General features: G+C 35.3%; 1 long non-coding RNA gene and 1 pseudogene across 2 annotated transcripts in view; one reads left to right on the forward strand and one right to left on the reverse strand.

Moving 5' to 3' along the window:
• Nucleotides 1–279: 279 nt before the first annotated feature.
• LOC143244945 (uncharacterized) lies at nt 280–6,248 on the reverse strand. The gene is made up of 2 exons (XR_013025400.1): nt 5,894–6,248; nt 280–941 (listed from the first exon to the last, which is right to left on the reverse strand). It is a non-coding gene; the product is annotated as an uncharacterized LOC143244945 (long non-coding RNA).
• Nucleotides 6,249–18,469: 12,221 nt separating this feature from the next.
• Nucleotides 18,470–23,474, forward strand: part of LOC143244946 (calpain-B-like) — a 49,859-nt pseudogene continuing 44,854 nt past the window's right edge. The window contains exon 1 of the transcript XR_013025401.1: nt 18,470–18,628. The product of XR_013025401.1 is annotated as a calpain-B-like (transcript). The remainder of the gene's footprint in view (nt 18,629–23,474) is intronic.

Below are 23,474 nucleotides of genomic sequence, written 5' to 3' on the forward strand. Positions count from 1 at the left end.
GAAAATCTTCATAATCAGATGTGATAAAATCTTGTTGGCCCTGTAGATATAAATTGTACTATGATTTGAATCTTAATTTAAAATGAATTATGTCTCTGATTCAGATCTCGGACACGAGCCCACAATTTATTTTGTTACGTATTATAATTTATATCGGAAGTGTCTCCCATTTATTATGTTAGGTACGTTATGTATTACGATTTCGAATAGCCGGAAATTTTAATTTAGAAGTTAGTTAAATTTCGATATGTATCAAATTTATGATATTTGCCAACAAGATTGAAACATACAATTTTCTTTATTTACACAAATATCTTTTAGTATACAAACAACAATACAATTAGAAATAGTTACTACAAATAATGATTTCTATAGAAACATTTTACGAATTCACAAACTCTTACATCTGCTCTGGAACTGAGTATTTTTTATCGACGACACAGGTTCACGACGATCGAATAAATTTTATGTTGACACACAGATACACTTCACTCCACTGGAATGCTAGTTACCTCTATTCTTGTTTGGCCTAACTCGGTTTACAAGCTTACTTTTCACAGAGAAGGAAGATAGATATCTAATGTCTTCATTGCAATGCTAACATCCCTAGTTAATTCTCTGAAGTTGAACAGTTCGTAATGTTCGACATCTATAAACTTTCCTTGTCAAATATCTGTAGCTTTCCAATCAATAAGCTTTTGTCACAGTTATAGCTGCCGAGGCTTGTAGTATTTGACTATAGCAGACTAACAATATTCCTGTTTTAACTGTCTCTTAGCATGTAGATTTATAAACTGATTTAGGAGATGTGATAAGATCTCGAAATTTCACCTGGCAATAACTAGTATTACACTAATTCACTAGTATTACATACACACCAACTACATTGTTGATTCTTACGCTCGAGAATCTTCTACAACTCGAGAGAACAGGCGGGACATCTGCAATACACATTTAACAATATAAGTTAATATACATTTCTAAATACATATTAAACTGAAACAAAGATTGACATGAATATAAACGTATAACAATAAATCCCTTATGACAGTTATATTTAAACACTAAACACTATTTGCTAAAGCAATCACTCGATATCAAATTGAAAATTAAAGAAAAATCCAAAGTAACAATTCAACCATCATAAAAAAGGTCTTTGTTCGGACGTCAATGTAACGATCTAAAATAAACATGCCACTGCATTTATAGGTAAAAGAAGCAATTTATTAATTATAACAACACTTACAAATAAATTCAACAGTTACCAAAACACAGTTAATGAACATATGCTTTCCCGAAACTTAATGCTGATGTTAATGAACAATATATCATAAATATCAATATTATTTGAAATAAGGAAATCAGGAAAAGGGACCATAAAAAACAATTTAAAAAATACCTATCAATATTAATAACATTATCGAGTGACAAACAGCAATAATTTACTAATTGTAGCATTCACTAACTATTTCCTGACTCTCTCTTAGTGAAGATTCTGACAGGATATTTATTCACTGAGTAGGTCACGAGAGTACACCTCATGTGATGATAAATTTACATAATCTTTTGCTACATTGATAGTATCTGTACATCATCGTCAGGAAAGCTGGTTTCAATTTCTTCATACGTACATATTTACTCGAACTACAAATTATTATCTAGAAGGCGACTTATCAATTTAATGCAACTAAAAATTCACAAATAAGTTAAACAATTGAAGGAAATAATAAATAAATGATAAATACAACCATAGTCATCAAAAATATAGAATTTCAAATCTCTCAGCTTTAACGGATTTATTGTTGTTACAGAACCAGACAACAGTTGTTGCAACTGTGAACAGACGATTTTACGCGCTTCAGAAATCGGCGGTCCCGTTCTGTGAGTTTGTGTGGCTTACCTCTTCGTGGCTGAGTTGTTGTTGCTCCTAGACGTTTCTATTTCACAATAACAGCACTTAAAGTTTATCGGGGCAGCTCTAGCAGGGCAGAAATTTGATGAACTGAATTGTTGGAAAGGTGGCTTCCTATGACAGTGCCACGTTGAAAGTCACCAAACTCTTCAGTACAATCCATTCTACTGCCAATCCTTGTCTATGGATGTTTGATTTTATTCACCTGTTAGCAATGAATGTGGCTGAAATAGCCGAACCTACTAATTAGAAGGGATGTCCACATACTTTTTGCCATGTAGTGTATTTATAACATTCAAAAATGAAAATCAGTTTGTGGAATTTGCAAAATATTTGAATTCTAAACATGTTAACATTAAAGTTACCCGTGTTTGCCAACGATGTTCTGCTCTATCTTGTCTTGATATGTTTACAACAAATAAAGACGTTTAGATGTCAGTTCTAAACAGAAATCCACCTACACTGAACTATACACCCACTTTAACAGTGCTGTTCCACTTCATTTTAAATAAAACCTTATGAAATATCTTATATCTCATCGTGCACTGTGTCACCAGTTCCTTGGAACTTTTACAGCGAGAGATACTAAAATCAAATTTAAAACTTAGCTCTTTTATTGATTCTGCAGTCAATAAAGTCATTCGACAACCACATCTACCCAGTTCACTGAACTGTAGCTTCCCAAAGTTACAAGTAATGATTTATCTTACGTACATATGTTCACACTTAGAAATCATGAAGAAGACACTATACACCATAATAAATTGTCTATCCACGAGTTCAACTTCGATTTATGTTCAGGCCTTTATTGAAAATTCAAATTTTTTCAGGTTTAAATTAAATTTCGCATCCACTTTTCTCAATAGTCACGTGTTAATTATGAATCCTGCTGCCAACGCGTGGGGCGCTTACGTCGGATCAACTGAAAGATCATTCAAACGAACACTCTAATCCTAAGTTTAATAGTAGTTCAAGTATTGTTCGGTATGATTGTGGTGTGGTTCCAAATTCAATACGTTCAAAATAATCAGCAAAGCCTAATATGAGACTATACTACAGATGAAGGAGATATTTCTAATCTTAAGTGAAGCCTAAATTAATCAGCAAACAGTTATTAACATTTACTTATAATTTAGGTAACATAACTTTAAATAAAACTCAACTAGGTAAAAGTGATATTAGTTGCACGGTTGATGAAACAAACCACTTATAGGGAAAACAAAATTTATATAAATAAATGTCTAAATACTTTTCTTTAAATATTCATAAACGTTCTATAGTACCAACGTTAGCTATATTTCATTAACCATTTACAAGGTTAGGTATACTTCTAACTTTTATCAATATTTATAAACAGTCCATATATATATATATTGTATTCATATCCTAGATATATCTCTAACTTTAGGAAACAGTAACATACTTTGTGTATAAAAACACCCACAATAACTACTTCCCAAACCTGCTGTCACTGTAAAAACTATGTTAAATGGTATTTTCTCTAACGTTCTGGTGACTACAATGATATCGTGTATCACTCCTCCAGTGACACAACAATATGTCTACAGATTTACGACGGTAGAAACCGGGTTTCGATACCATGGTGCGCAGAACACAGGTAGCCCATTTGAGTAGCTTTGTGCTTAACTTTTAACAAACAATCGTGTGTCACTTACTTTTATCATTTTCTATCATCAACCTGTGTAGGCTGATGAGAACTGTAATAGCTCGAAACTGTAGTTTTCAGTTTGTGAAGTAATTTTATAAGGCGAGCACACCTAGTTTATACGTAAAACGCTATGATAGATAGTGTATTCTAGCTTACAAGCACCCGACAATATGATAGATGGGTTAGCTAATACCTACATTCGAGTTATCTATTCTTACATGTTTAGATTTGACATTTCATGCTAATCTACAGTAGTAAAGGTGCCTACATTTGCCCTTTTATCCAGCAATATGAACAGTCTCTTCTGTTACTTATGTTAAGTTACTACTATATTAACATTTGCAGTTTGTATGTAAGCCGTCTAAAGCTTTCTGTGCTATAGACTGAACCGACATCAGGAGCAACTCAATTTTTTAAACGTATCCTGTGATATAGTTAATGACGTTGTTGCGTTATAAACTTTATTGACTTGGTCAGGTTAACCCTAAAGGTATGTTAAAATAATATCATGGTTAAGGCCACTTATGGTTACGGTGGTTGTTACTATATGATTTAATGCTCTAAAAATCAGTATCATATCCTAATACATTTGACATTTAAACAATATAAGGGTCTTTCGATGGTTTAGCGACAGGTATAACAACTTATTATGCTACAACGGCGTTTTGATACTCTCGGTGTACAGAGCGCAGATAGTCCCATACGTCCCGGCATGGCGAGGTAGTTAGGGCGCTCGACTCGTAATCTGAGGGTCACGGGTTCGAATCTCTGTTCCACCATACATTCTCGCCCTTTCAGCCGTGGGGACGTTATAATGTTATATTCAAACCTACTATTCGTTGGTAAAAGAGTAATACTAGTCTTACACTATTAAGTTAGGGATGACTAGCACAGATAACCTTCATGTAGCTTCGTGTGAAAATTCAAAACAAACAGATAGTTCATTGTGTTGTTTTGCGCTTTAACAACAAACAAATTAAACTTGGTGTGCTCCGTTAATAAACGCCGAAAATCACGTTTCAATACCCACTTAGGTGCATTTGAAAAGTAAACAAAAAAGTCTTACAAAGACCAAAATGATGCCACATTGTTCTAAGAATTCAACATTATATGGTATGGGAGTTTAGCTATACATACAATTTAAATCTATTGCGCCGCGCCATATTTACATATCATTCCATCAATACGTTATGGACGCTTCAATAATTTTACATCTGAAAGTATTTACGGGAAAATTAGTGACAAGCTATATCACACCTATAATAATGTATAAAAAAACATAAAACGGTTAGTGTTATTTTTCAAACAGTATAATTAACGTGAGATACACTACTGTTTAGAGAAACGTCAAGAAAGAGGTTAATTAAACAGTTTTCCGACGTTTCAAGTTGAATACAGGTTCAAGGTTCGTTAACACATACTCGCATCATTAAGATCCACGATACTTGCGATTAAAAGTTTGTTATAAAGTTAGGAAATTGCTTTACATACTATGATGTAGTTCTTTTCACATTAAAAAACACAAAAACAAGTAATATGTGTATTTTCTTATGACAAAGCCAGTTCGGGCTATCTGCTGTGTCCACCGAGAGGAATCGAACTCCTGATTTTAGCGTTGTGAATCCAAAGACTCACCGCTGTCAATATCTTTCAAATTGTGTAAAAATAATTGTGTATATATATGTTTTCCTCCGCCGATGTATCAAAGTCTAATTAATTTGTAAATAGGCCCCACATGGCCAGGTGGGTTAGGGTGTTCGACTTGTAATCCGAGGGTCGGATTACATCTAGGTATATTATTGATCACACCTTATTTTTCAGCTTTAACTTATAAAAAACTCGTTTTGTATCATTCAATAAGTACTAAATAAAACTTATATAAACACTATAACATTTGATTTTATTTGTTTTAACGACCATTAGATTAAAAATTTAGACCAATTTCAGCTTTTAATTTATTGGCCTCCTTTAAAATTTCCTGCCCTCCCTCAGTGGAAAACTTGGCTACGTTACTGATTTTGTCTTAGAACACAACAGTAAAATATATATATAGTTCCCTGGTTTCTTGTTTATCCTAACAACATAATTTTATTTTTTGTGCAGGCTTTGGCACGTTTTTATGTGCGTAAATTGCAGTGTATTCTATTAAGTACCATATGTCCAGACACAACTTCTAACTTTTAGGCCTTTCACTTATCATGTCAGGGAATCGTAGGCTTTAGACGCGACCTTATTATCAACAAACAACGGTTAGGTGAAATTCTTGTTGTGAAAGCTACGTCCATACCTTGTACAGAAGCATGTAGGCCTACCTTTTTATTCATGTCTACATATGAGACTATCGCTCCCATCTTGTGATACAGAGCTAGCTGGGTTGATCATATCACGTACGCCGGCGCCACTGCAGCTCAGAATCATCACCCTGAATGATACTACTTGATGATGTGTGACGTCGGCCAGTCTGTAGCGTGATTCCGGGATTCCAGATTCGACCAAGCTAGGACAATAAATCAAGAGCCATGACTATGGTCGTATAGCTATGCCAGCATTACGTCTCGGCTAAAGGTCGACCCTCTTAACTTTTATCTCGATAAAATATTTTACAAACGTGCATATCATCCTTTCACAGGCCCGCAGCAACCACAGCCGATGAGCAACTTTGGCGCCACCCGGTGACGACTTTCACTATTTCTCCAAGCTATTAAGAATTTTATCAATGATAATAATTTAATAATCGATCAGAAAAGCTACTCAATTAACAACTAAATGTTAAACAGTAATATAATTAATATAAGTAATATAAAAATATACATTTTTCGTCTAAACAATTTGCTACCTTTCAAAAATTGATGGTTACCTGATTACCAAATTACGTATATGTAAATACACTACATGGCCATTAGTATTTGGACTCCCGACCATCACACCCATACCTGCTTGTTGAACATCTCATTCCAAAACAATGGGCATTAATATGGAGTTGGTCCTCCCTTTGCTGCTATAACAGCCTCCACTCTTCTGAGAAGGCTTTTCACTAGATTTTGAAACATGGCTGCGGGGATTTGCTCCTATTCAGCTGCAAGAGCATTAGTGAGATTGGGCACTGAGGACGGGCGAGAAGGCTTGGCTCGCAGTCGGCGTTCCAATTCATCCTAAATGTGTTTGATGGGGTTTAAGTCAGGGATCTGTGCAGGCCAGTCAAGTTCTTCCACACCAACCTCGGCAAATCATGTCTTAATGGACCTCGCTTTGTTCACAGGAGCATTGTCATGCTGAAACAAAAAAGGGCCTCCCCCAAACTGTTTTCACAAAGTTAGAAGCACACAATTCTCTAGAATGTCATTGTATGCTGTAGCATTAAGATTTCCCTTCAATGGAACTAAACCTTCTGGCCCAAAATACGAAAAACAACCCCAGACCATTATTTCTCCTCCACAAAACTTTACAGTTGGCACTATGCATTCAGGCAGGTAGTGTTCTCCTGGCATCTGCCAAACCCAGATTCGTCTGTCAGACTGACAGATAGTGAAGTGTGATTCATCACTTCAAAGAACGCATTTCCGCTGCTCCAGAGTCCAATGGCAGTGTGCTTTACACCATTGCAGCCGACGCTTAGCATTGCACATGGTGATCTTAGGCATGTGTGTGGCTGCTCGACTGTGAAAACCCATTTCATTTAGCTATCGACGAAAATTTTTGTGTTGACGTTGCTTCCAGAGACAGTTTAGAAATTGGTAGTGAGTGTTGCAACTGTGAACAGATGATCTTTACGCAGTACGTGCTTCAACACACGGTGTTTCGGTGGTGCGAGCTTGTGTGGCCTACCGCTTCGTGGCTGAGCTGTTGTTGGTTCTAAATATTTCCACTTCACAACAACAGCACTTACAGTTGACTGGACCAGTTCTAGTGGGGCAGAAATTTGACGAACTGATTTGTTAGAAAGGTGGCATTCTATGGTCCCACATTGAAAATCACATAACTCTTCAGTACAACCCATTCTACTGCCAATGTTTGTCTATGGAGATTGCATGGCTGCATGCTTGATTTTATGCACCTGTTAGCAATGGATGTGGCTGAAATAGCTTAACCTACTAATTAGAAGGACATAGTATGTCTACATACTATGGGCCATGTTGTGTATCTTGTTATCATATGCCCACCGTATGACACAGTTGTAAAGTATGTTATGATATGGTCAATACATCATAAAACTATGATTGAGCTTGATTACCAAATGTTTACCATAAGATATAAATATAAACCTCGTTACTCTGCTACTGTCATGTCACATGTTCATAAACCCAGTAGTCATATTATTATCATCTCACATACTTGTAAATCCCAATGTTAAATAACCATTACATTCCACTGCTATAAATCTGCTTACCAGATGGTTATCATACTGTACAAATATTAACTTACCTACCTCGTGACTACGGTATCATTTGCTTAATAACCCGGTTATCAAATGGTTGCCATGCCAAATATTTATAAATCTGGTTATAAAACTAGTTAACAGGTGGCTACCATATAACTTAGTTACAAAACTGGTTAATAGGTGACTACCTATAAACTAGTTATAAACCTTGTGATCAGGCGGCTACCATACTACCTATTTATTAACCTGGTTATTAGGTGTTGTTTATCATATCACCCAGTTACAAATCCGTTTATCAAGTGTTTACCATATCACTATTTACTAACCCAATTTTCATATTACCTAGTGATAAACTTGGTTATCAGATAGTTATCATAACAACCATTTATTAACCCTGTTGTCAAGTGGTTACCATTTTGTCTTGGTGATGCTAAGTGCCGTGTCCCAAACCTATTAGCCTGATTACCGTATGATTTGTTTGTAGTACTTACCGATAGTTTACTACTGTGCTAAAGCGCAAATGTTTTCCTATCCTTTAATGTGTTAAAAAATATCTCGCCACTATTGGCTCAAATGCATTCTTTTATTTTTACTTGTTTGTTTTTCCTTTCTATCGTTTTTGTGTCAGAGTTACAATTTTAGTTCGAATAGGATGAAATACAATAAAACGATGAGTCTGAATGCTCATACTCTACAGAGTGAGATATTTGTTTGCTTCGACAATATTTCAAAAGGTAGTAAATTATGATTAGTGTGAAAACATTTTGTCAAAAGATGTCACTAGTGTTCCTAATAACACGCGTATATATATATATATATTTAAATAAGCGTCCAGCAATGTATAATTATATCAACTATAACAAATATGTATGACCTTTTCAGGAAAACTAAAGTTACTAGTAAAGTGGCGGCTTTTCTCTTTCTTAAGTCAGTGCTACACTGTGCTAAACTTGAGTGTTAAACACTATTTGACATTATCTGTTATAAAAGTAATTATTAAACAGATGGTCGGCTGTACTATATTTAATAATGAAATATACGAAATATTTTAACATTATTTATATACATAAATTAATTTTGATTACTATATGGTTAACCAAAACCCCAAATAATCTTTTTAATCTTTATACCATTTTCTTGAGATTTTAAACCAGGTCCACAGAAATTACAGTTTCTTTTTTTTAAAGAATGATACCAGTGGAACCAGTTATGATTTTTAACCGAAAATGGCACCCACAGAAATATTAGTTACGGGGAAGGACATAAAACATGTATCCATGTATTTATGGGATCAGCTTTGCAGTGTAAATCAACAGACAAATTGAATATTTATTATTTGTGCTTAAACGCAAACACAAATGTACAGTTTTAATAAAAAATTCTAAAACTATTTAGTTCAACTAGGATGGTAAGTTTACACCATACAGAGTAAGTGCGACTTTGTGTAGAATGTTAAAGGGCACAAATGTCTTCTCTTGCCTCTTCCTGTAGGTGTCCATGTTTACTGACGAATAATAAACATCTAACGCGAAAATAGAACAAATGTCTTTCAGTTTAAGGTTCCGATGATACTATGGCTATAAGATTTGTTTTTAGTTTAAATTTCTATTTTTGAACAAGTAAGCAGTCAGTCTCATATTTATCAAGACGGCTTTTATGGGTGTTAACATTTTAATTAATATGAAGTACAGAACAACGTTTTGATCTTTTTAGGTCATCTTCAGGTTAACAAAGAGAGTTTGCAACTAACCGTTACCGGGCACATCTCTTAGGAACAAGGATGTAAACAGGTGCGGCATTGTAGGGGGAGATGCAGTTAGATGTTAGTTATTAATTATTATAGATATAAAGGTGTTCCTTTATATTAGTTTAATTTTGGTTTTGGTTGCTGTATAAGTAGGGTTTCTTTGATTTTGTGTTTGTTTACGTTTGTTTCCCTTCTGGGTTTTTCTATGATTGTGTTGTGTTTATTTGATTTGCAGTGTTCAAAAACGTGTGGAGGTATATTTCTGTGTATGTATGTGTTCTTTAAACCTAGTTTCCATATTTTCTGCTTGTTTCTCCAATATAGAAGACGTGGCAACTGTTACATGTGTTTTATAAACAATGTTGTTGTTGTGTTTGTCAATGTATTTTTTATATAGTACGAACTTTAGTTTTGTACCTGGTTTATGGATAAATTTAGTGTTTACTGGAATGTTGTGTTTTAAGTTTTTTTCCCAAATGTTGGTTATTTTTGCGCTAATTTCGGAAATACATGGTACGCAGAAGTGTAAGTTTTATAGTTTGTTGTTTCTTTGAGTTTATTATTCTTTATTTATTGTTGACTGGTTTGTTGATCTACGTGTATGTGTTTATAATTTTTTCAACGATTTTTCAACACTGCAAATCAAATAAACACAACATAATCATTGAAAACACCCACATACTAAATAGGAAAACAAACATGAACATACGCAAAACTGAAGAAGCCCTACTTATACAACAACTCAAACTAAAATTGAATCAATATACAGAAACACCTTTATACCTATAATAATTAATGACCTAACATCTAACTGCATCAACCCATATAATCCCGTACCTGTTTAAACTGTCGTCTCCAAGATATGTGCCCGGCAATAGTTAGTTGCAAACTCCCTTTGTTAGCCTAAAGATGATCTAAGAAGGTCGAAACGTTTGTTCTGTACTTTATTTTAATTAATGTTTTAATATCCATACCACCCGTTTTGACAATACATTTTTATTTCAAGTGGGTTTCTTATCATCATGAATTTCACTGTTCGTTGGCATAACATTAGCCAAAAGTTGACGATGGATGGTCTTGACTAGCTTCCTTCTTCCCGGTCTATCGCTGTTCAGTTCAGGACGATTATCGCAGACAGCCTTCGAGTAGCTCAGCATGAAATTTGAACTAAACCATTTATATTTCTTTTTATGCCTAGAAACTAAAGTTTGTTTGTTTATTTGCTTCTTATTAAGTGCCAAGTTTTACAGTTGGTTGGCTGTTCTGTGTTCATTGCAAGGAATCACCCTCAGATATCAGTGTTATAGCCCTGAAACTTAGAAAATGAAAATACGTTCATCTATATTAGTGCAATGTCCTCAGTGGCTCGACAGAGCGCCGTTTGTCTGACTTTCTAGAGCATTAATCGACATGAAATGTTCAATAAAAATTGACACTAGCTGTGACCTTGACTATAAATCAAAGTTAAAGAAATAACTGAGTGTAAAAAAAGTTTCATCAAATCAAAAAATATAGGATTATAAAAACTGTATTTTTTTTTTTTGGAATTTTGCACAAAGCTACTCGAGGGCTATCTGTGCTAGCCGTCCCTAATTTTGCAGTGTAAGACTAGAGGGAAGGCAGATAGTCATCACCACCCACCGCCAACTCTTGGGTTACTTACTCTTTTACCAACGAGTTACTCTTTTACGTCCCCACGGCTGGGAGGGCGAGCATGTTTAGCGCGACGCGGGCGCGAACCCGCGACCCTCGGATTACGAGTCGCACGCCTTACGCGCTTGGTCATGCCAGACCGTAAAAACTGTAAGAATATTTATTTGTCGATTTAATACGTCTTTCTAGTTTATCTTATTACGTTCATAAAGTAAAATTTTGTAAAATGATTCAAATTTTCAGACTTATATTTTATTTTAAGATATTATGCTAATAGCGAGTTAGCAAAATTACAAGTTATTTAAATAATATAAAATTATGTTTCTTTTGTACAATTTTAAATTAAATTTTCATCTGTAAGTACTGAAAACACAAATGCTTTATTTGCCATCTATTGAGAAATTCAAACACTTTCTAACTAATAATAAAATATTTAACAAAGTCCTTTGTGCTATCTAGTGAGAAACGTTGAAGACAATTTGAATTTAATTCAATTTATTTTAATTTTCCTTTTACCTTGTTCTGGTAGAGAGTTATTGCAATTAAAATAAATTCTACTACAGTTTTTATATTCTATTTCTAATGATAAAGCACAATACACTTCTATAAATTGTTACAGTACGCCACTTTGGGCTCTCATTTACTTTTACAAACTATTTGTAGAACAGTTTTCAGCTGCCTGACACAGAGAAATACGAGCATTTAGTTATTGTCTTGGTATACATTGTAACCCCTAGAAAGATTTTTAGCGCATGTGTGACAGAGGTTTACATTTTGACAATACCTGTAGATTACTACAAGGAACCAGAAGTGCAAGGCCATCCACAGATTTGTCTGAATTGTTTTGTTTGTTTGAAGTTAAGCACAAAGCTACACTATAGGCTACCTGTGTTCTATCCACCACTGATATCGAAATCCGGTTTTTAGTGTTGTAAGTCTACACATATATTGCTGTACCACTAGGGGCTACTATACTCAGATGCCCATATTATGGGATACTCATTTGTTATTGAGGATTATCTGGCCATGGACACATCCAAGGAACAACACACTTGCAGTCGGTACTAGTGAGTGAGCAGAACTACCCAAAACATCCTGCACTATCAATATCTCTACACATATGTTGGTCTGAAAGAGAGTAACTGAGTGTCTCCTTTGGTTGCCGTCTGACATACCATTATCAAGCAAATTTTCCATATGTTGCTCCACGGCAAGATAAACAAAACTACTCATTTTGTCTGACTGCTCAACAGATGATGGAAAGTAGTTGGTAATCTATTGCTGCTTCTGCTCTAAAAATGATTTCCTTTAATAGTCATTTTTTTACACAGACGGCGTCATTAGCTGTGTTTTGCAGTGCGGCCAATCTTTTTTTGAGATATATGACGAAATTTTGAGGAATATTACATCAATCAAAATGGCATTAGAAGGGCAAGGAGGCCAGTCAAAAAACAATTTCTTACCAACTCAATGAAGAAAAAACGGTATCAATGGGGTCTGAAATACAAGAACAATGGAGGAAGGTGTTATTCAGTGACGAGACTCATTTCTTTGTACTGGATCAAAGAAGTTTGCATGTTCGCAGATCTACAGGTGAGAAACTTCGAGAATCTCACATCAATCAGTTCGTAAAACATCTCTCTACGATATGTAAGTCTCCGACGCCATAATAGCTGAAAAAGCCCCAAAACATCTTCTTCAAGGACATATGCGACTACAGTACATTGAAGTTTTTCAGAGAAGAGTCGTTCCAGAATTGAAAAAGAGATTTCCAGATGGATCTGGCGTTTTCAGCAAGATCTGGCTTAATTGGGTTCATGTTCCGTTATTAACGTAACAGTTGGAAGAAAGCATGGCTTTACCCGGTGTTTTTGTCATGCTGGTGAATAATGTTTATTTCTTACTTTGATTTCATTTGTTCGACGACCCAGACTGAAATATTTCATCAGTATAGAATTTTTCAATGAATGTTTCTTAAAGTTTCTTCTTGTTATAAGCTGTAATTAAAACATACGTTAGTGTGTTAGGATGTAGCATGAATTGAAAAATCATACCGTACTTATAATTAGGAATTGGTTTAAAGGCTGTTTGTAATTTTTTTTTAACTTTTGTACTTTTACTCTTCTCCTATTAGTATTGGTATTCGTAGGGACGTCATTCAAACTGTTCTTCTTTGTGTTTGTGTGTATATAAATGCACATGTATAGTGCATACTTGTTTACATTGTTACATATATGTATATCGTATTTCTATTAAAATAAGTGCATTGTAGTACATTTTGTTCTCTTGCATGTATGTACCGTAGTTAACAGATTGTACCCTTTAATGGGTTTCATTTTCTGGCCTAAGGAACGAAAGTTAATAGTTGAAAGAGTTTCCTATTTTGTTGCTGTATTCACAATGCGCGCTCGCTCGCGTGTATGTGTATATATATATATATATATCATAAGTACGACAGTTATTACAGCAGGAATGGGCCAGATATGCAAAATGTGCAATACAAATTTTAATTTCAAACACACAGAAAACACCATGTAAACAAAACTTTATAAACATTTTATACACATTGTTGAGAAGCAAACAACCCAACCGCAGAGTAACAAGCAATCAAAACATTTGTGAAAGTCGATAAAGAGAACCCCGTCGCGCCAAACCTGCTCGCCCTTTCAGCCGTGGGGGCGTTATAATGGGACGTTCAATCCCACTATTCGTTGGTAAAAGAGTAACCCAAGAGTTGGCGGTGGGTGGTGATGACTAGCTGCCTTCCCTCTAGTCTTACACTGCAAAATTAGGGACGGCTAGCACAGATAGCCCTCGAGTAGCTTTGTGCAAAATTCAAAACAAACGATAAAGAGAAAACAAAGACTTCAGAAAAACACAAATTTGTCAATATGGCTATCTGACTGACTAACATTGTTGGAAAGCCATAACTCTCTTTTGCTTTCACCTTATGCAAATCTAAATGCACATCATTGAATTACGCTATGTTGGCAAAAAGCGTTTTTTTTTTTTTTAGTTTTACTAATAACTTTGATTATAATAAGTAATAACAATAACCATTTTGCAACACTACTAACCAGCTAACAATATACTAACAGCTATATTATATGATTACGAGCGCTTTTTGTGAGTTGTCAAGTAACAACCCGCTATCATACCACTTGTATGATTGCTTACGCTTACGTGCTATGTAATCAGCTTGCAGTTTCGTCAGCTATATCAAAAAAAAAAAGGCGAATTACGGATATTCTCTAGATTTAGGTTCTAACTATGACCTAACTACTGAAAGATAAGTGTTCAGTTCTATACATCTGAGTTCAGAGTTCAGTGCTGGACAGTGAAATTCTATCATAGCAGTCAGTGCCTAAGTGAGGACGATATCTACCACTGCTGAAGTCTGACATTATTTTGCTTGAGCACACTAGACTGAAAACAAGAACGATAAGTTGTACAACTTACTTTTGCATTGTTTTCAAACTATGTATGATTTATTGACATTTAAGGTTGTACTTGAAACAGTGCAGTTTTTAAAGTAGGCCTTTAAAGAAAACAAAACGAGAGAAAAATAAATGTTGGTTACCTTGAAAAGTTTTTGCTCCCGAGAAGAGAGAAATACTGCAAGAATAGAAGTAAGGTTAAAACCAGTAAATGTGTAAGACCATCCTTAACCATTAATCCAGCCAAACTGAAAAAAAAACTAAAGCAAAGATTTCAGCAGAAGCTAAAATATGTCAAGAGATAGCTCTGTTCCCTAATGACACAACAGTGCGTCTACAGATTCAAACCTCTAGAACCTGTGTTTGATACCTGTGGTGGGTAAAGCACAGATAGCCCATTCTGCAGCGTTTTGCTTAATTCGAAAAACAAACAAAGCAATAGCTCTAAGAAAAGCTACGAGAAGGATAGGCCTAGAAACCAGTCACTTTTGAGACTTAGGAACAAGAAATCCTACGAGAAGGATACGCTGAGAGCCCAGTCACTCTAGAAATGTAATACCCTCCACCGAAAACGAAAAAAAAAAGCTATGAGACAAGTGTAAAGAAAATTTCAAATAAAAAATTAGGAAGAAGGAATTGGAGCACCAAAATGTAATGCTACAAGATAGGAATGTGTGGAATACATTAGAACATGAGATCTGGCATGGCCAGGAGGGTTAAGGTGTTCGACTCGTAATCTGAGGGTAGCGGGTTCGACAAACATGCTCGCCCTTTCAGCCGTGGGGGCGTTATAATGTTACGGTCAATCCCACTATTCGTTGGTTAAAGAGTAGCCCAAGAGTTGGCGGTGAGTGGTGATGACTAGCTGCCTTCTCTCTAGTCTTACGCTGCTAAATTATGGACGGCTAGCACAGATAACCCTCGAGCGAGACTAAAATCGAGCTTTTCGGCCACAATGATGTTCGCTATATTTTCCGTAAGGAGGGGGAATGAAATCTTCCAAATAACACCGTCCCTACACTTAAACACGGAGGTGGCTCGATCATGCTATGGAGTTCCTTCAGCTCTTCTGGTGTAGGCAGCCTTCACCGCGTCAACAGAATCATGAAAAAAGAAGAGTACGTTGATATATTAGGCACTTATATCAAGAAGGATGCTCGGAACTTGCGGCTTGGGCGTCGTTGGATCTTCCAGCACGACAATGACCCCAAGCACACATCGAAATATGTGCAATCCTGGTTGCAGAGGAACCATATAAGCGTTCTGGAGTGGCCATCGCAGTCACCCGATCTCAACCCAATTGAAAACATTTGGCATGAGTTGAAGACCAGGGTTCATCAGCGTCATCCGAAAAACCTGCAAGAGTTGGAGGCCTTCTGTAAAGAAAAATGGAAGAAACTACCAGTCGAGTACTGTCATGGAGGGCTATGAGGAGAGATTACACCAAGTAATTCACCTGAAAGACTACAACTCTGATCATTAAAGTAGACGCACGAACACTTTCTGCCCCTCCTATGTTTGGTTATTTGTTTATAAACAATTTATTTGTCGTTTAATTTACATAAAAATTATGTAGATGTGTGTTTGTATAATATTTATAATATACTATACTTTCATTGTCCTAATCGTGATACTTTTTGAGTTATGAGAAAAAAACTGCTCACGACGCAGGGGTACGAACACTTTCTGTCGTAACTGTAAGTTTTAATCCGACAGCGGCATAATACTCACATGATAAATAAGATGGGGCAAACTACTCTATCCTGTGGGACTCCTGCCTCAGGTAAAAAGGGCTCTGAGTAGGCCCCATTCACATCTACTTTACACGTTCTTTTGTACAGAAAGTTAGATTAGCCAGCGAATAATTCCCTGGGATAAATCCATTTCCGTTAACCGGTGACGTAATCCGTCATGCCAGACCGTGTAAAATGCTTTCTCAATATAGAGAAAGCAAGCTACAGTGCATTCGTTTTTGTTAAAGCTGTCTGTAATTGTTTCAGTTAATCTGATTAGGTGGTCTGTAGTTAGTTTGTCTATATATTCTAAATCCATTTTGAATTTCGAGTAATTTTGAATTTGCTTCTAAGTATACAAATATAGTAAGTAAGTTACATTTGTTTGTTTTGAATCTCGCGCAAAGCAACTCGATGGCTATCTGCGCTAGCCGTTCCTAATTTAGTAGTATAAGTCATCACCACCCACCGCCAACTCTTGAGCTACTCTTTTACCAACGAATAGTGGGATTGATCATCACATTATAACGCCCCCACGGCTAAAAGGGCGAGCATGTTTAGTGCGACGGGGATTCGAACCCGCGATCCTCAGATTACGAGTCGAACGCTTTAACCCATTTGGCCATGCCGAACTCAAGTAAGTTGGGAAAAAACAAAACAATAATACTGACAGTTGTTTTTCTTCCCCTGAGGAACTAGAGATAACCGAGGGTGTTTAGAAAGATACTTTCTCTTCACCCCAAGACAAAGAAGAGAGTCCAAGTGTTATTAAATACAAGAGAAATAGGCTCTTCTCATGAAGAATGTTTATTTATTCTTCTTAATTATCATAAGAGTCGAAATTATATCATGCTTTTTTGTCTTCGAACAGCTTCATGACGGTTTGATGCTGTTTCAAATTACCATTATATCCACTTATCCTCCTCAGGCCTCATCTGATTGAAGACAATTTCTTCGGTTAAATTAACATAGTCTAAATACTTTGCTCGATCCGGTTTCTGGCGTTGTAAGACCGTTGACATGCCGCTGAACCACTAGGAGAGGTGGGGGATATTATAATATAGTGAGTGTTTGAAAACCCTGAAAAACTGAATCTTGACATCTCAGACGTAGGACTGCTTAAGTAGGGGGGAGCAGAGCTTTCCAATGAGGGATCAGCACCTCTACCTTATCTTGGCGGACACGTCACTAACAAAGCATGTGCTGACTTCTTTCTCCTCTCGAGCAGTCACCTGACATGCGACGTAATCAGCCTACTTACAAATAAATGGAATGCCCCATAAATGTGTTATGAAGTTCCTATTTATGTATTTATGACCAGTAACCAAAAAATATTAATTGCAAGAAAAATCCTATAGTTACTGTTAGTTGAATATGGAGTTGTATGATCATGAGATGAATCTAGTTATTTTTGTCTTTAAACTTAACTTTGTTTTTACCGAAAAAGAAATCTTAAAAATAAACCATTTTTGAAAAATAATAATTCCTCATATACTACTCTATCCGTCCTTAATTTCATAGGGTTGGACTACGTCAACGGCAGTTCATCAACTCTACACACCGCCAACTATTAGACTACTCTAGTGGAGTTTACTGACAACTCTTATAGCGCACTCACGACTCTAAAATGTGGAGTACTAATACGTTTTCCACGGTAACTCTAGACCGCAATCGATTATATTTCTAAATCTGTTATTCATTCAAACTTTTGTTTTGTTTTTAAACTAGCATACACTAGATGACGTCAGGTCTGCAACTGACAAGCATTGGTTCAAAACTTACCGAAAGTCTCCATTAAAACTCTTACGTTTTCTCTGGGTTATGCTATCAACCAATTAATTATTGTAAATATTAGGATAGACTCAGGTCAAGGTCGTCGCTTAACAACGTAAAGGAATGAATAGTCTGTGCATATTTGAAGCTAGAGTCATATGCACGTCAACTACTCGCACGTGGCTCTCACGGAAGTGACGAGTCTGCCTCTCACAAATTAACAGTTGGTTAGACCGTGTGGTTGAACAAGATTACAGTTCCAGTGAAGTTAAAAGTGTATATAGTCGATCATGGCGTGTTCTTCATCTCATGACTACATCTTTAAGGTTAGTTTTTAGTGAAATATTTTATTGATTTAGAATCTTTTGAAACTTATGGACATTTTGTGTCACAGATATCGGAACCTGGTTGTTAGCGTTATAAACCACTTATGAATACAAAGTGAGAATCTGATAGTTACATCATCAGTACGAACAATAGGTGAAAAATATAACGCGAACTGTTGTGTATTTATATAGTTTTACAATTTAGTTTTGTTTTTTTATTTACTTCTGATCTAACACCTAAATAATAACAATTGCAGAAGTGTTGCCAGTTAAAACTCAAAAATAACAACTTATCTGGCTATAGTATTTTACATATTTCATTAAATCTAAAATCATAATCAATAACTGGTACAAAGAACCTGTAAACAAAGTAAGATAAAAGGATGATAGTTAAAATACTCAGTAACCAATGCTCCGTGAGGGGGGCATTTTACTCGCAGATTATGTTGTTCCTAAAATTAACTCACATAATGGTTAACACTGGGATTTATGTGTGTGTTGGGGGTGATGAGAATAAGATACCACTGAATCCCGTCCCTTGCAATGGCTCAGCATTCCTGTTTGAACAAAGAATTCAAGGTTCCCTATTCACAGATCTATGAAATTTGGTCTGTTAAAGTACTCGAAACAGCTAGAACGAAATATTTCGTGTGTGCATGTGTGTGTGTTTTATGTATTTAGTTAATTCTGATCATGATTGTTGTATTTGTGAATCTGTACTTTTATAATACGGAAATTTGTTGCGAAATATAAATTTTTTCTTCTCATTGCTATACTGCACATGTACACTACGTACAGTTATTAACATTTGTAACGCTAGGTTTACTACACACACATAATCTGGTATCTCAAACTTTTCAAATTTAATTTCCAATTTATTTATAATAAACACAGATTTCCAAACAATTCAACGTGTTTTTAGTGTTTGTTGTTCTGGTGTTGATTATTATTTTTTCTGGTAAGCCATTCGAGAAGAAAGTAAAGCGCCAAACGTTGTAGACCTACAGCGCCATTTATTTTATTGTAAATAGGTATACATTGTTGTTGGTTAAGCTTTAGTAATAGTCACTTGGTATCCAAAAATAAATCAACGATTTTAGTCTGACAAAGTTACGGAGCTGCTTGACCTTAAACTACTGTATATTTTTTACGCTACAATAAATAATAACATAGCATGAATACTAGAATGTGTAAAATATCATTACATCTTTTCTTTGATCGTAAAACGATCGACTGGTAACTGAAAATGTATGTTGACTTGTTTTGTAATCTGATGGGTATGCTTATTGTAGATGGCCCGGCATGGCCAAGCGTGTTAAGGCGTGCGACTCGTAATCTGAGGGTCGCGGGTTCGCATCCCGGTCACGCCAAACATGCTCGCCCTTTCAGCCGTGGGGGCGTTATAATGTGACGGTCAATCCCACTATTCGTTGGTAAAAGAGTAGCCCAAGAGTTGGCGGTGGGTGGTGATGACTAGCTGCCTTCCCTCTATTCTTACACTGCTAAATTAGGGACGGCTATCGCAGATAGCCCTCGAGTAGCTTTGTGCGAAATACCAAAACAAACAAACAAACAAACAAACAAGCTTATTGTATTTACTGTTTTACCCAACTCTTAAAAATGAAACTCAAATTGTTCGATGATATTATGTTGATTTCAAGTAATTTGAAGTAATTAGTTTTACTTCTTATTTATTTGTGGGATATAGCCTGAGTGACTTCCCGTAAATGGGGACCGAAGGTCGCCTGGAAGGGTCACATGTTTCAACCACTCGCACCACTATACAGTAGTATGCTGTCTATCTGTGACTTTGGTTTTCGTAGACGCTAAAATAATAAAATGATGTCACAAGAGGGACGCTTTACATTGCAATTTGTACTGTCGTGACGTTAGTAAAACGTGCACAGGCCATGAATCACGAGAATAATTATGCAATGTTGTAGGCTACAACACAACATGACTTATAAACTTCAAAAGCAAGAAATGAAAATATTTGTAACTCTTAACGTGGGTTTTATTTTACTCTTAACATAGAACACGAGTATCTATCTGATTTCCAAGATTTTTGTTTTCGTTTCTTCTAAAAATAAAAAAAGCATACCCAATATAGTGAAACAACAAAGTTGTAGCATAGAAAACATAAATGCTTATTGTAGCAACTTTCAGATTTAGGTGTCAATTTTAGCTTCAACGAATAAATGATAAAAACGTCTGGAAATTTCTCACAAACATGATTTAGGTAGAATTTATTAAACGTTTTTGGCGCAGGTAGTCTAGTTACTTTGCACCATAAAACATCAAAACAAATTAAACGTTTTTGACTGAGTTGAGCATCCTAGCTGTCAAATTTTCTTGTTCTCTTTATTCACTATAAGTGTGAGGTCTGTTAGTGTTATTGTAGTGAAATGTCAGAAGATAAAGCGACATAAACCCGGAACATATTAGTAGCTCCACTTTGAACATATATTTACAAACAAGGTATTTGTGTACCTAGAGGACTAGAACGTTCAAACTCGAACAACGTTTTCCCGGTGAGAGGTTTTCCAAAATAACACGAAACAAGGAATGCAATAGAAAAAAACAAGTCGCTTTGTTCTTAAACTTTAGTATCCTAGTGGACTAGAAAATAAGAGTATGTCATAAAACGATAAAAGATTCAGTTTACGCGTGATAAAGAATAATCCATCTTTCGAAGGTGCTCGTGTTAATAGAGTTTTTTTATTGTATTAAGATTTCTTTGTTTTTCTGATTTCTTACATCATGAAAAGTGATGTTAAACGTGCTTCATGTTACTATTGAAATTTTTTAAAAATACAGTTACACTGTTCTGTCAAGCTGGCAACTTAATTTGTGTAAGTTATAAAGCTATCAGAACCTCGGCAAATTATTACGTAAGACCAAAAAGTTGATTGCAGTTTAAAACTTTAAATATCATCGGGTAACTTGCCTCGGAGTCCGTCACGGTTTCTATGGCGCGATTCCATTTCTAACATTCGTTGGGAGAAATTGTAAATACATACCGCGACCACTTTGTATCGGTTAATCTACGTACATGATATGGCTATTTCGTATGAAGTGACTACTAGTTCTCTCACTGATTGGTTAAAATACTGATCACGTGATCTTTCACGACTCGGTACCTCCAACTTTCTAACGTTCAAGGCTAGGTACGTGTTTCTGGTTTGTATCGAGTAAAGGTACATCATAATAGCCAGAGGAGGCGTCCTAGTTTCTATATTTTGTAGGCCTATTTCGTCAGTCTAACGTATACACCTAATTCTTGATGAGAACAATAGACCAAGTACTCATGTATGCTTTATGTGTTACCGGTGCAGTTTTTCTGATATTTGAAAATAGTGCTTAAACATTCTCAATATAGAGAATTCGGTTAATATTCTGATATAAATTCGCACCAGTCTTAGGCTTAATATGCATAATTACCCACAAATTTGTAACAATAATACTCATGTTATGCACTACAACCTGCTGTTTTTGTTTTTTCTTTTTTCTCACGTAGTTCATGATTGTCAATCAACCAACGGGTCACAATTCAAAAATGGGTCGTCAGAGTATGAAATTGTCGTGAACAGACTTTGAAAACAAACAATAGTTTTTGCATTTGTTAAAATATCTGTTTATATTCGTGGATCATAAACAACAGGTCATCAGTTTTAACAAATGGGTCGTGAGCCCTCCCCACCCCCCTAAACAAAACAACAACGGTTGAGGACAATTGTTGTAAAATAGGACAAAGATATGTCAGACAAGTGTATAAAAAAAACTGAGTTTTATAAAGACCCCTACTTTAGCAAATCATTGTAATTATGTTGGACTGAGTTAAAGTAAGGATAAAATGTTTTAAGTTTTCAATAACTCAGTTTTTGTAGTTTCATTTTCTCGTTTCAATGCTTTTTGTAGCATTAAAAGTATAACTAGCTAGGTTGCATACAGCGCCTTGCAAAAATATTCACCCCTACCAATAATAGCACATTTTGATGAAATACAAACAATATGAACAATTTTTAACAAACTTGTTTTTATTCAAAACTTTAATGATCAACGTAACACTATTAGGTGTGAAGTCAGTAAAACTTGCAAATAAAATATATAAATTGAAATTTGCTGATTACATAAGTATTTAATCAGCAACGTATTATTGTTGTGTAAGTACAACAATAGTGCATCATAGAAATATGATGCAAGTCATATCCGTTATGACTTTAAGGTGACGAGTGGGACATGCAATGGATTTTGCAAAGAACGTAATGCTTATTTTGTATTAAGTTCATTATTGTTGTATAGTGCTGGTTTGATTGCCTGTGAACAATTAATGTAAATAATAGTATTGAAGCCATTTATTTCATTACATATACTAGTATTCTTTTCAGAACGAGAAAGGAGTCATTGGGACCACACATGAAATAATTCTGTGAAGAAATAGAGCAGTGAAGTTCGTTTTTTTTTTTTTTTGTACGCTTGCCTGAAAAAGTCAGTTCCATTTTTAAATGAAAATTCGTTAAAATAGTGAAATTTTGATTCACTCCATAAACATGTATATAGCGATTTAGGCGGATTTATAAGTATAATAAGTACAAGTCATTGTTAATATTCAAACATTTCAAAGAACGATTTTGTTTCATAACAATCTCTACTGTTATGTACTACGGTTAATACAACCGTAATTAATGGTAGAACTTCTCAAACATTTTTTTCTTCTAATAATTTGATTTAGTTTTAAATCTTTGGTTATCATTCCGTGAAAACATACTTGACAATAATAAACAAAATTATAATTGGTTTTAATATACAAGAGTAATGTGTAAATGTACAAAATGACTATTATCTT

The sequence above is a fragment of the Tachypleus tridentatus genome, chromosome 2, assembly GCF_004210375.1.
Source record: "Tachypleus tridentatus isolate NWPU-2018 chromosome 2, ASM421037v1, whole genome shotgun sequence".
Taxonomy (NCBI): Eukaryota; Metazoa; Arthropoda; class Merostomata; order Xiphosura; family Limulidae; genus Tachypleus; species Tachypleus tridentatus.